Genomic DNA, 12,292 nt, shown 5'->3' with positions numbered 1-12,292 from the left:
GGCAGGGTGATACCATTTCACCGAAACTCTTCAGTGCCACCCTCGAGAACATCATGCGACGACTGGAATGGGAAGGAATGGGAGTGAAGATAGATGGTCGGCAACTACACCACCTCCGCTTTGCTGATGACATTGTTTTAATAACACCAAACATCAGCCAAGCGGCACAAATGCTGGCCGACTTTGACCGTGAGTGTGGAAAGGTAGGACTACAGCTGAATCTTACGAAGACAATGTTTATGAGAAACAGCCTTGTTCCTGACGCCCCATTCGCTCTCAATGGAACGACCATCTCCGAATGCAACAGCTATGTGTACCTAGGTCGAGAGGTCAACATGAGAAATGACCTGGCACCCGAGCTGCGCAGGAGGAAGAGAGCGGCTTGGAACGCCTTCAAGAACGTGGAAGAAATAGCTAAGAGGACGAAGAACCTCCGGCTCCGGGCACATCTCTTTGATTCCACTGTTCTTCCTGCATTAACATATGCCTCAGAGACCTGGGCCCTACGCATGGTACAAAATAAGTATTGGTAAAGGGAAATGTGTTTGATATTTGCATGACTGAGACATAAACCCGAAAGCTTTGTAACCTTTCCCACAGTGATTCAATAAATAAATAAATAAATAGGAAAAAAAAAAAAAAAGAACCCGCAGCTGTGACCTATGGCCATGTGTGGCCACTTGCTGCCCCCATCGTGTGTTAGTGCCACAACCAAAACAGGCAGTCCTGGGAAGTACAGCCACCAGGTATGTGTCACTCCAGGTCTTCACAACACCACAAAAGGGAAAGGGTGAGGGGACAGACCAACTAACTGAAGACCTTGAACGTGGTACGGCGTGGTATCTGCCCAGCCCAGTGTTCTTCAGCATGTACCATGCATTTATGTTTTGAGAATAAACACACTTTATCATTTTTTTTAAAAAAGGCATTTTGGGAGTTTATTAATAAGTAATTTCTTTTACTTTTTGGAGGGAGCCCTACCAAGCAGTGCTCAGGAGTATTGGGGGGGCCACTCCCAGCGCTTCTCAGCCAATTGGTCTGTTGGGTCAAGGCCAGGACCCAACAGTTTGGCCCTGTGAGGACCCTGCAGTGCTGGGGATTATCTGGACCACCCCAACAGAGCTTGGGGTCTCCAGGGCCACACCAGCAATGCTCTGGGGACCATGTGGTACTGAGGATGGAACCAGGGTCCAGAGCATGGAACCAGGCATGCACCCCAGCCTCCATACATCTCCAGTCTAGCTGTCCCATTTATTAAGGGCGACTGATCTGTCCACTGTCCTGACCCAGCCACTGCAGAGATGCCAGGGCAAGCTGGTGTCCCTCCCTGGAATGTCCCAGGGCCTCTGTCCTGTTTCGCTCAGCAGTGACTAAATTCTACCCGAAAAGGCCGCTCTGGGCAGGAGGCCCCAGGCTCCACCTGTTCCTGAGAATGATTTCTGTTCATAGTCCTGGTTGGGCTGTGAAATCAGCATCCCGCTCCAAAATTGGGGAGTCCCACCTGAGACGCTCCCAGCCAAGACAGATGTTCTGTCCAAAAGGAAAGTATCAGCTTGAAGGCCCGAGTCCAGGAGGTCACCTGTCTTGCCCATGGCCGGCTCTGGTTCAATCCCTGACACCCCAGATGGTCCTCCGAGCGCCGGCAGGAGTTAGGCTTGAACAAAGAGCCAAGAGTTAATAAACTCTGCACTCCACTGGATGTGCCCCAACCCCAACCAGTAAAGATTAATTCTAGTGCATATCTGAGTCTCCGCAGACAGAATCAAGTGCCCTGTTAGTCCCCTGGTGAGGGCAGCAGAGAAACGCTCCATTTGGTTTGGTGGCCACACCTGGCAGTGCTCGGGGTTTACTCCTGCTCCGTGCTCAGAGATGACCCACCCAATGGACATTGCTGAGGGGAGAGTCACCCCTGAACCCTTGGGTCGTCAGGGCAGCAGACGAGCACTTTCCCCAGGATTCTCGACTCCTAATGGTGCTGGAACAGACGCAGTGCCAGGGATCAGATCAGTACTGGACACGTGCGAGGCAAGTGCCTTCCCTTCTGTGCTGTCTCCCTGGCTGGAGATGCCTCCATTTGCCTTGTAATTTTTCTCTTTTCCTTAAATTTTTATTAGAAGGCTATGACTTTCCAAGTTTTTCATAATACAGTTGTTTCGGGCATTCAGTGTTCCAACACCAATCCCTCACCAATATCCCCAGCTTCCCTCCTACCCCCCCAAGCCTTGCATCCTTAGCAGGTAAAAAAAATTTTACTTCATACCGCTTGTTACAACACAAAGGCAAATAGAATCATCAAAAAGTAGATCAATAAAAGTCAATTTATGAGCCTGTGGCCACAACATCTCATACTCTACACCACTGACATACCAGGAGTAGCACACCACATCGGGTGGGATGTTGAGTAGAACAGCAGCTGATCTCGATAAAGACAATATTAACATACAGGGTTTAACCTGTAACAACACGTTAGAAATCTTTTATACACGGGATTAACAACAATCTTCACACACTTTCTTTTTAGGAAATCTTTTTTGATAATTTTTAGCAAATTAATCATAACGAGCAATACAAAATAAATCATTTCGGGACTGCGATTGGGGCAGGCTTGGGTGGTGGTTGGAAACACTGGAAATAATGGTGATGGGAAGGTGTAATGGTGGTGGGATTGGTGTTGAAATATTGAATGTAATAAATCACTGTGAGCAACTTTATAAAAATAAAATAAAAACTTTTTTAAAAATATGACTTAATTCATGGGGCTGGAGTGATAGCACAGCAGGTAGGGTGTTTGCCTTGCATGTGGCCGACCGGGTTCGATTCCCAGCATCCCATATGGTCCCCTGAGCACTGCCAGGAGTAATTCCTGAGTGCAAAGCCAGGAGTAACCCCTGAGCATCACCGGGTGTGACCCAAAAATAAAAAAAAAAAGCCAATTCATGATAATAGTTCCGTCTCATAATCGTGTTTACTAACTTCATTGTGTGAGGATCTGCTGGGCTGGTTTGTGCCCACTGAGCCTTCTATGTTACTGCTAAGGCTCACTGAGCTTAGAGATCTTCTGTGCAACTTCCCCGGCAGATTTGCGGTGACCCTTTTGGGCTGATAGTATTAGGAAATCAGGAACCCGCCTATGTGGCGGCGCAGTCCAGGAGCTATGGAGCTGGAATGGTTTGCTGGCTCGGCAGTTGACGAGGTTGGGTGGTTGGAGCTGGGCTGTTTCTACATCAGAGGGTGTCAGGTGTGGCTGTAGGCTGCTTTGCTTCAGGCAGAAAGGGGTATCTGCTCGCCCCCATCCTGGGAAGGGCCCAGAGTTGTTAGCCCGGGGCCTGTCTACCCGGGGAGAGTGAGTGGCAACACGTTCTTTTTGAGATTAGTTCATAGACTCTCAGTCTCTGTGTCTCTCTCTCTCTGCAGAACTCCCTCCTGTCAAGGAGGCATTCCTCAACTTTCTCTTCACTTTCTCGGCTCTAACATTCATCCTCTTCACGCCCACACCCTGAGAAGCCCCGAGGAGATGGCAGTGAGCAGGACCATGGCTCCCGATCTCAGTGAGTGACAAGCCAACAGTTTGGAGACAAACCCTGAGTCTGAAAGAGAGGCAGGATTTTATGAGTTGGAGATGGGGCATCAGGGGAAGCCTGTCAGGAGAAAGAGCTGCTTGAGCCGAGATAAGTAGACACGTGGAGGGGAGGGGAGAGGAGGAGGAAACTGAGGAATGGAACCGAGCATGTGACATGGCCATGCACGGAACATTTGAACACTTTTGCTTGCATTTCCAATGCTTCGCCCCACTCTTGGTATATAGTAAGTGCTTCCTAGGTGCTCGTGGGATCAATCTGAGTTCTGCCACGTTTCAGACTGTCCTTTGGCATGAGGGGTCATGGATGCGTCCTTTTCCTTTGCCAAGGAAGGAAGATGCCTTCGTGGTGGAATGAGAAAGCCGATGGTTGGACAAATTGCTAAATTGGAACGGTGGGTGGGATTGAAAAATTGATTTACATGAATTTTCCTGCCGGCAGCGAGTTGAAAATTTATTCTGTTCAGATTTTGGCTTCCAAACCAAGCTGTTCCTTCTTCTGAATTTCTTGGCCTGCTGTGAGACTAGCATTTAGTGTCTTACAACATACACTGATTAGGTCATGGAAATTCACAGCTCAATCGAACCAGTATATGGAAAATTTGAAACTTTCACTGACCAATTCCCCTTATGGTACTGGGATGTGTTATGAAACACCGGGTTCTACATCATTTTTCTCAAAAGCACTATTATTGAAGGATCACTTATTGAACACTTACTCTGTACACGAGTAAGTTGAGCCGTACAATGACTGCCAACTCTTCATATGGCTCAGCTTAATATTTACATCCAGACTCTCAGTTGAGAGGCTAGAGGCTCTGAGAGGGCCAAAGCCTGTCTCCGACGGCACAGGATTTGCTTCTCAAGAAGGCTGGAGAGATAGTACAGGAGGTTAGTCACTTGCTTTGCAAGTGGCCCGTCCAGTTGAATCCCTGTACTCCGATTTCCCACAACTCACAAGGGCCACCAGGGGCAGGAATAGCCCCTGAGTACCAAGGGCTGTGCCAGGCTCTTCCCACCCTCCTTCCCCCAAGGACGCTGGCAGAGTTGCAGCTTCTAAGTGGCAGTGTCTCCTTTCCTCCCGTTCCTTCACCCCACACCTCTGCCTCTCTCCATCCAGGATCATTTTTCCACACGGTATTGATTACGGGGTGATCACAGTCACTTTCCTTTGCTAGACTGAGATCCTTCGGGATGCGGTTCTCTCTCTCTCTCTCTCTCTCTCTCTCTCTCTCTCTCTCTCTCTCTCTCTCTCCTTTCTGTTCTCTTCAGAGCCCACAGTGTTGTTCACTGGAACTGACCTCAGCAGAATATTCGTCAAAACCAAACCAAACCTACTTGTTCCTGGACCGTGTCAGGCCTCTGATGGCTGCACGGCAGCTTCTGCCTCTGGGAGCTGGTCTGAGGAGGGCGGCACGACGACGACCGTTCCTCTGGACACACGGGGAGTTTCTCCACCTGCCACGATGCTCTGACCTTCCCCACTCGCTTCACGGGTTTGCAGGAAGGGGAAAAACACTCAAGACTCTCGCCCCTTCGTTTTCCTCCCCACAGCAGGCCCCCGAACTCACATACTTACATTTTTCTTATTTCTTCTGCATAGTTTCTCCAGCCCAGGAAAAACTCACGTGTGACCTGGCCCTTGAGAACGGACGCACCAAAAGTCTCAACCTTGCACTAAGCGGCCAGTATGCGGGCGGGGGTGGGGTTCTGCTTTTCCCGGCCCCGAAGAACCCGCACCCCCTGGGGTCTGTGACCCCCAGACCGAATTGCTCATCGCGGGGGCGGTCTGCAACCCCTAGACCGAACTGCTCATTCCCCGCGGCCGCTCCTGCGCCTTGACAGTCTCTGGGCCGCGCTCCCGCCTTGCTGCTGCGGCGCGGGGGGACCCACCTGAGCCGTGACCACCCCGGCTGGCCTCGTCGGCACAGGAAGGACAGGAAGGGGCTTTTCCTCCGTGCGGGCGGCCGGATGGGGGCGGATGGCCCCGTCCAGACGCCCCCGAGGCCGGCGGAAGGCAGCGGGGCAGGGCGGGTCTACTGCATTTAGGCCTCAAGCCCGCGGCCCTCCGGGGTCGGCCGGCGAGGGGGGCGCCGGGGCCACGGCGGGACCCCCGTGCGCGCGGGCCGGTCCCGGGCGCCGCTGCCCGACCCCGGCGGGCGCCCCCGGCCCGCGCCGCCCCTTTCCCTCCGCCGGAGCCCGGGGGCGGGGTTTGTTTACTCCTGGCACGCACCGCCGCGCGGGCCAATGGGCGGCGGGCGGCGCCTGACGTCACGGCGCGGCGGGCCAATGGGCGCGGCCCGTGCTGCTCCGCCGCCCCAGCGGGTGCCGCCGGCCGGGCGGGGGCGGGCCGTGCGCGGCTCGGAGCGGGCGCCGCGCGGCGCGGCTGGCGGGGCGCGCCCTGACCCTGCCTCCTGGGGGAGGCTCCTGGCGCGCGCGTCGGCGGCCTGGGGCCTGCAGCCGAGCTCCGGGGCCTCCTCGCGCCGCCGGCCCGACGGGGACCCAGCGCCCCGGGATCGGCCCGAAGAACAGCCCGGCGGGGCCGCCGCGTCCTCTGCAGCCGAGCGGCGGTAAGGGCCGGGGCGCGGCGCCCCTCCGCGCGCCTGGGCCGGGGCCCCCGGGCGCTCCCGCTCCATCTGCTCGTTCCCACGCGCCCTCCCGGGCCGGGCCGAGTGACCCCCGCGTGCCTGGAGGCGAGCGGGCGCGGGCGAGCCCCCCGGCTTCGGCCCCGGGGAGGGGAGGGGGGTGGCCGGCGCGTCCCTGAGTCATGCCTCGTGCCGAGGGGGAGGGCGGCCGGGGACTTCCCCGGGCCGTGCAGGGGCGCGGGAGGGCCCCGGGGGCTGCTTGCCCCCCCTCCCCGCCCCCCGCCCCGACTTTTCCTGTTTGCACGGCCGACACTCCGCCCTCGCCCTCCACCTCCCAGGTGGAGCCCGAGTTCCAAAACTTGGCGCCCCGGGAGCCACCCCCGCTGCTCTGCGGGAGGGAACTTTGACCCAGTGGCTGCCGGGGTGGGGAGTGGGGGCTTGGACCCTCTTGGAGAAATTGCGAAAGCCCAGATCCCCCAGCACCGCCCTCCCCACCCCCGCCACCCCCTCCGCTCCCCACCCGCAGTCCCTGCTCCGGGAAGACCAGAAAGGATTTTTCTGGGGTCTTGTCGGGAAGCCACGCGGTCCCTCTTGGTGCCCGCTCGCGGGGCATCGCGGGGCATCGCGGGGGCTCAGCGTGGCCCTTTGTGCAAGTGCAGGCGGGGCAGCGCGAGGACGCGCAGGGCTGACCTGCGCCGCGCGCGGGGACAAAGCTCAGCCCGGAGGGAGCCCGCGAGCGCGGCGGGCCGCGTGCTGAGTGTCGCGAGCGCCGGCTGGTGCCTGGCCCGCTGCAACATTGTTTCCCTTTGGCCGGCTAGCTCCCCGCCCGCGCGCGTGCCGGCGCGCCTCCGTGCAGAGCCCTGCCCGGGTCTCCGAGGGCGCAGACCCTCTGCGCCCCCCTCTCTCGGGCTCTTTCAGACTGTTTTCCTTTCTCCCGCATTTCGGTGGTTTTTTCTTTTTGGTTGTTTTGTTTTGTTGTTGTTTTTTTTTCTTCTTTCTTTTGTCGCCTCTTTCCCTGCCCACCCCACTCTTCTCATCTCTCTCTCTTCGTATTGCGGATGGGGGCACACCTGGAGCGCAGGTACAGCTCCTGGCTCTGCTCACTACGGACCCCTGGCGGTGATGGGGGGAACTACTGCGGTGCCGGGGTTGAACCTGGGCCCCCGCATGCAAACCCCAGGGGGCCGACCCTCCAGGCCCTCACTTATTTTCTTGAAGTTCCTTTTATTGGATCACCATGAGATGCACCATTGCAAAGCTGTTCAAGATCGGGTTTCAGTCGCGCAGTGTTCCTGCCACCTTTCCCTCCACCAGCGTACATTTCCCACCCAGTTTCCCTCCCGCCCCCCCTCCACCCTGCCTTAGAGGCAGGCACCTTTCTTCTTTCTCTCTCCCTTTGGGCGTGATGGTTTGCAATACAGGCACAGAGAGGTCATCGTGTTGTGTTCCTTTACAGGACTTTCAGCACTCAGATCTTGTCCAGTGATCATTTCTAACTGTCACTGACCTTATGATCCCTTCTCTCTCCCAACTGCCTTCTCCCCAGCGCTTGGGGCAGGCTTCCAACCATGGACCAATAAATTGTTGTATCTTATGGAGACATTGAGTCCTTGTAAGGCGTTGTGATAGGTTCAGCTTCCTGTGTTTGTTTTGTTAACTGGGATTGGTCCCTTCTCCAATTTGGTGTGTTACTACTGGTTTATCAGTGTTTTAGAGTTTGAGATGTTAGGAAGTTAAGTCTTTTATCGAAAGTTCAGTATTTTTATCAGGAAGGTACTGCTGGAGTTGATGTTTTGTCTGGGTGGCAGCTTTGGAGTGTGGATGTCCAAAAGCTGCTGGGGCTTCTGAAGGTAGCCCATCCCAACCCCGAAAAAGCCTGGAGATTTCAGTCACAAATCCTGCATACCTGAGTTTGCATCCATTTAATTTCTCCATGGGGTCCATCCCGAGAAGATGGAGTCTTGCCCTTGCCGTGGCAGCAATTTCGGACTGTGGGAGTGAGTGGCTGTGGGGGGCTCTGTTTGGGCAGGCACTGCTCAGCCCTCATTTCTTTTCTCGTAATGACCTACACGAGTACTTCTGAAGTTGTTGGCTTTTATAACGAACAAGCTTTGTCTCTGTTCAGGGTGAAGTATGAACTAATGCAGTCCCTCTGATATTTTATCCTGTTTTTCCATGTCCTCAGTTTAGGCTCTGATTTGGCAAAAATGTGATCACTCTTGGTAATAAGTCTTTCCTGTCTGTGTCCCCACCGCCGCTGCCGTGGCACCAGGAGAAATCAGCTGCCTGAGTCCCGGATTCCGTGGGCTTGTGTGTTTGCTGTGTCTGAGAACATCTTGTGCCTGGAACCGGAGTCGCGTCCCAGGGCAGCCGCGGTGCCCGTGGTGAGCTCTGCCAGAGGCCTCGCTTCAGCAGTGTGACACTTCTGGGTGTGAGCGAAGGCCCATGCCGGAGTCAGCTTGTGCTTTTCGGTTCTCTGAGTGGTTTCGTAGAGAAAAGGGACCTTTTCCAGTGTGTCCTATTACTGCTTTGTGATGGTGTAACTCCTTCCCTCCCCGTCGCCTCCCACCGTGTCTCAGTGTGAGTCCAGCTGGCACCACCAGCGTCAGCCTCGCAGCCAGAACACGTAACTGTCTGATTGCGTGCTCCCAGGCACAGCTTGACTGGGAGGTCCAGAGGTTCATCCTGCCCGCGCGAAGCATTTGTCTGTGGATGACAGTGCAAACATGGGGGCCCGAGAGCTCGGAGAGCAGCTGGTAGGGCACTCGCCTTGCCTGAGGCTGATGGGCTTTGATCCCTGGCCTGGCATAGGGTCCCCTGAGGACCTCCAGGAGTGACCCCCGAGTGCAGTCAGGAACAAACCCTGAGCACCGCCTGGTGAGGCCCAGAAAAAAAAAAAGAAGAGGAGGAAAGAAGGAAACTGCTCCACCGACATGGGGTTCAAGTTTACTCTTTGGGGTTCTGGGGCCACTGGAGCCCTTCCCCACGAGTCTACCACTTGAGCCCATCTCTCGACCGCAACTTTTGCTTTTCATAGTTAAAAGAGTTGAATTGTGAATCTACTTTGCCCTCACCACCCAAAGTAAGAATTTTGACCGGAAGAATGACTTTGTGTTCCTACGTCTGTTTTATATTTAAGGGCTTGAGTTATGTTTCTTGGCATGGTTATTTATATGAACTTCACCATCTTTTGATGTCTCTGGGGTGTAGGGCCGGGATGGAACCCAGCGCCCCCCCCCAACACACATACACACGGAGGCACCTGATATGTTGGGCCCCATCGCCAACCCACACTTTGCCACCTCTGAACCCCCCTGAGGTGTGTGAAAGTCTCAGAACAGAGTGAAGACGAGGGTCAGAGCAAGTCAGTGTCGGCATGAAGGCGAAGGCATTGAGTCTGAGTGTCTGAGGATCCAGTTTCGGGTCAGAGGTTGCTGAGTTCGGGCCTGTCCTTTCTCACCGTTAGAGCGGGTGTAAAGGGGTGATGGAAGAGCCCGTTTGGCAAGTCGGCTGGGTGGCATCGAGACATCGGGCCTGGTCTTGACAGAGACTCTCCACACTTGGTCCCCGGGCCTCTAAGCACGGCCACCCCCCAGCCCCCTGCAAAATAAAACGCAAATCAGACAGATTGTTTTTTTATTTGAACATTTAATATTGACCAGTATCTCAGCATCTTCTTTTCCTCTTTAAAATGCATTTATGGGGGCTGGAGTGATAGCACAGCGGGTAGGGCTTTTGCCTTGCACACAGCCAACCCGGGTTCGATTCCCAGCATCCCATATGGTTCCCTGAGCACCACCAGGAGTAATTCCTGAGTGCAGAGCCAGGAGTAACCCCTGTGCATCGCCGGGTCTGACCCAAAAAGCAATAAATAAATAAATAAAATGCATTTATGTTTAAGTTTATGCATTTAGGATTAAAATGGGTGCTTTTTTTTGTTTGTTTGCTCGCTCATAGGAGTTTTCATTGCAATGAGTATTAAATAGATTCACCTCATTCTTTTTCTTTTTAAATTTTTGTTAGTGAAACACCATGAGGTACGGTTGTGGACTTACAAGTTTTTGTGCTTGGGTTTCAATTACACAATGATCGAGCACCCATCCCTCCACAAGTCCCCATTCTCCACCACCAATGAACCCAGTATCCCTCCCACCACCCCCACCCCCCACCTCATCCCCCCATCCCATCTCTGAGGTAGGGCATTCCCTTTTGTTCTCTCTCTCCTTTTGGGTGTTGTGGTTTGCAAAAGAGGAATTGAGTTGGCCACCGTGTTCGGTCTGTAGTCCGCTTTCAGCATGCATCTCGCAACCCAAGTGGATCCTCCAAACACCCGATTCACTTCATTCTTGAATCTTCGCCCTTTTGGTCTGGGATACGGGACTTAAGGATGAGGCGTGTCCTTCCAGCATCTGCTTGTGAAACCTTGGGCATTCCGTGCGCGTTCCATGCATCTGTGTATTTCTGGAGGGAAGATTCTTGGTTTCACAGTTTCAGAAGCAAAGCTGTTGGGACAATCCCAATAAAATTATTTCTGCTCAACTTGCATTGAAGTTGTTTCTTCTTTGCGTCAAGGTGTGTTTCTTCTCTCTGTTCTGGGGTTTTCAAATATTTGAAATTCTCATGAGGTTCCTCTTGATTAATTTCTTCTCGCGATGATTTTTTTTTCTTTTTCGGTCACACCTGGCCATGTTCAGGGGTTATTCCTGGCTCAGGCGATGCTCGGGGGACCATATGGGATTCTGGAAATCGAACCCGGATAGCCATGTGCAAGGCAAACACCCTACCCACTGTACTATCGCTCCAGCTCCTCTCAGTGATTTTCTTCTCCATCTTAAAGCTTTGCAGGTGCATTTGCTGTTGTGATTTGGTGTCTCCTGCCTCTGCTGATGACTTGACTTACGGTTTGTTTCTCTTCATCCAAATTCTTCATTGAGTTGTGGAGCCGTTAGATGTTAACTAGAGATAACACTGAGAGTCACTTCTTTGCTTCAAGTCACTTCTTTGATTTTAAAATATGTCCTTATGGGTGGATATCCTTCTCTGGCACTGACACTGTATTGTCAGTTCATGAATTTGCCCGTTTAAGACATGTTTTTAAACTGGTTAAGAACTCCAACTCTGGAATGTGATAGAGAGTACGGTGAGTAAGGAACTCACCTTGCATGCCTCGAACCCAGGTTTGATTCCCAGCAATGCAAATGGTCTACTGAATCTCACCAGGAGGGTCCCGTGAGCACGGAGTTAGGAGTAACTCCTGAGCAAAGCCGGTTTTGCTGCCCCCCAAGAAACATAAATTTGGGGCCTCTGATACCTGGGTTTAAATTCTTACCCAACAGTTTATTAGCTTGACAACTTTAAGTAAAGCGTGTAAACATATGGAAGGGACTCAGTTTTTTCATCTATAAAATGGGTCCATATCTTAAAGGGTTGCTTCAAGGGTTAAATGAAAGCATGTATGTATTTTGTAAAGCTTTTGACAGGGTCCTGGTATTAATATGCTACATACATATTATTCATCATTGGTATTTCTGTAGCCAATTAAAATTCTTGAATTTTTTTCACTATGCTTTATTTTTTAATAGAATATTTTTTGTAGGACATCGCATTTCTCCATATTAAATTTTATCTTGTCAAATTGGTTCCAGTCTTTTGAGAAAAAAAAAATAACGCCTCATTTGGCCATCCAGTGAATAGGCTTATCGGGCTTGTTTGCTTATTTCTAGATTAAATAAAAGTTTGACAATATTGACATTGTCCTCCTACAAAAATTTTATTATAATACATTCTAGCCAAGGCTAAAATCTTGCCTTTTGGAGATTTCTTGATGCTAACTTCAAAAAAAAATAAAAAGAGTGAGGGCTGGCGAGATAGTACAGTGAGTAGGGCACTTGCCTTGCACATGTCCTACCTGGGTTTGATTCCTTTTTTTGGTGGGGGGAGTTCGATGCCTTGCACCCTATATGGTCCCCAAGCAGCTCTAGGAGTGATCCCTGAATCCTGCGCCAAGAGTAAACCCTAAGTACTACCTGGTATGGCTCCCAAAACCAAAACCAAATAAAAACTGTAATACTTTGGTTTAGGCTATTCTGTCAGTTAGAAATCCATTTACTATATCCTGTGTAGTACACAC

General features: G+C 52.5%; 1 protein-coding gene across 5 annotated transcripts in view; it reads left to right on the top strand.

Annotated features, from left to right (window-relative positions):
• Positions 1 to 5,938: 5,938 nt before the first annotated feature.
• TFDP2 (transcription factor Dp-2) overlaps positions 5,939 to 12,292 on the top strand; it is a 142,882-nt gene continuing 136,528 nt past the window's right edge. For all 5 annotated transcript variants that reach the window (XM_056121123.1, XM_056121122.1, XM_056121118.1 and 2 more), the window contains exon 1: positions 5,939 to 6,147. The gene's annotated coding sequence lies outside the window, so the exon portion shown is untranslated. The remainder of the gene's footprint in view (positions 6,148 to 12,292) is intronic.

The sequence above is a fragment of the Sorex fumeus genome, unplaced genomic scaffold, assembly GCF_029834395.1.
Source record: "Sorex fumeus unplaced genomic scaffold, SorFum_2.1 ptg000044l, whole genome shotgun sequence".
In the NCBI taxonomy this organism is placed as follows: Eukaryota; Metazoa; Chordata; class Mammalia; order Eulipotyphla; family Soricidae; genus Sorex; species Sorex fumeus.
The sequence above is the reverse complement of the archived record's forward strand: the minus strand, read 5'-3'. Positions and strand labels throughout refer to the sequence as shown.